Below are 1,693 nucleotides of genomic sequence, written 5' to 3' on the forward strand. Positions count from 1 at the left end.
GCAACTGAGGCAGGCAACTGAAACAAACACAAATATCATCTAGAAACCGATTCCTCCCTGAACCATGTGATTCAAAGGAGGCCATATCCTCTTATGCTACATTTTCTTATAAAAAGACAAATTCAGTTTTGCTTGTTTCCTTCATTACAACTAGTAATCATCGAACAGTATTCGTATAATTGTCCAACACAAAAAAAATCTAGGATTGCAAATCCTCATAATTGATATTCTCTGCATTCTTCTTGCTGAGGCATCATTGATTTTGCAAGTAGACGACCAAAAATTGGATGCCATAATCTGATTTGGGAATTACTGAATACCAAAGTCCAAAACATTTAATCTTATTTGCCAATTATTGTGTCCACGGCATAACTTAGAAATAGGTTTTCATGATGCAATGTGTTGAAAAATGCTTAGTTAATTCTGTATATACATTTGCATCATAATATTTTTGATAGTATAGTACTTAAGATGTTTAACATTGATAATAAAGTAGGTTGAATGCAGATGATTTTTTGAAAGGGAGAGAAATACCTGAGCACAGACCCCAGGATTGGATAATGCCTCCCAGCTGCAGTGCTACCACGGGGCCCAACCTCTCCAGCTTTCCTTGTTATGTTATTGTAATGAAGAAAATGCCAGAGATGAAGTTACATGAAGTGGAACAAATCTACAGAAATCCCACATATTTGCTTACTAATTTATCTCTTTAAATGCAATTACCAAAGGTTCAAATGGAAAAGGATGTTTGAAAATCGGTTTATAATGATCTCAGGTTTTTAAAGTGCGTAGTGTTCATCATGTAAACACCATCATCACCAACACCAATAAAACCATCAAAACTCCTTGGCAACCCGATTATAAACAGGAAAACTCACCGGGTTTTCTCTCAATAATCGTTTCTGAATAGGGCTGCCTTCTCCCCTCTTCTAGTGATCCTTTTTTCTCTCTCTTTCCTTGTGTGTTTATTTTTTGTGTTTTGTTAAAACTCAGGATTCATCCAACCAGGCCTAAAACAGAGCCTCGGACTTTCCTGAACACACCGACCGAGCCTTTACAATTTCAGACTGACGTTTCAGGGGGTGAGGAAAAGAAGGGGGTGGGGGGGGGGGGAGTTTGAAGATTGTTGATACGCTCACGATTTACCAAATAGGGGTTTTAACAAAAAAAAACTTGGTCCGAAGGGCGGAATAAGGTTTGTTGTTATTTTGGGACTTTTCCCCTCAGGTAAACATTCGTTATAACGGTGACAATTCACTCTCTGATTGCAGCTGGGCCGACTCCTGCTCACCAACACTGGGCTCAGTCTGAGCGCCTCCGCTGCTGCTTATGCGGCCCCTCCCCCCCCACCATTCGCTCGGAAATGGCGGGCCGCCCTGACAAAAGACACGGGGTCCTCCATGACTGCGCGCAGGGGCTCGCACGATAGGCGGGGATTCCGTCCCCTGTCTATCTCCATCTCCTCCTTCTTCACCCTCCCATGCAGGGGCGGGGCTCTGCGGTTCAGACGAGCCCGCCTTCCTCAATTACTATTGGATCGTTTGAAATCAATCATGGACGATGACGCGCTAACACAGTGGTTGTCGCTGATTTTAATTGGTCCGCTGAGATGGCAGTCAACGAGAATCGCCCGTCAATCATCTCACGCCTTTTTTTCCTATGAGGGAGGGGGGAGGTTGTTTGATCGGTGGAA

General features: G+C 43.0%; 1 protein-coding gene across 1 annotated transcript in view; it reads right to left on the reverse strand.

The window, feature by feature from the left end:
* setd5 (SET domain containing 5) overlaps positions 1-1,330 on the reverse strand; it is a 93,032-nt gene extending 91,702 nt beyond the window's left edge. The window contains exon 1 of the mRNA XM_067999064.1: positions 879-1,330. The gene's annotated coding sequence lies outside the window, so the exon portion shown is untranslated. The remainder of the gene's footprint in view (positions 1-878) is intronic.
* Between the last annotated feature and the right edge of the window lie 363 nt (positions 1,331-1,693).

The sequence above is a fragment of the Heptranchias perlo genome, chromosome 17 (genome assembly GCF_035084215.1).
Source record: "Heptranchias perlo isolate sHepPer1 chromosome 17, sHepPer1.hap1, whole genome shotgun sequence".
NCBI classification, from domain to species: domain Eukaryota; kingdom Metazoa; phylum Chordata; class Chondrichthyes; order Hexanchiformes; family Hexanchidae; genus Heptranchias; species Heptranchias perlo.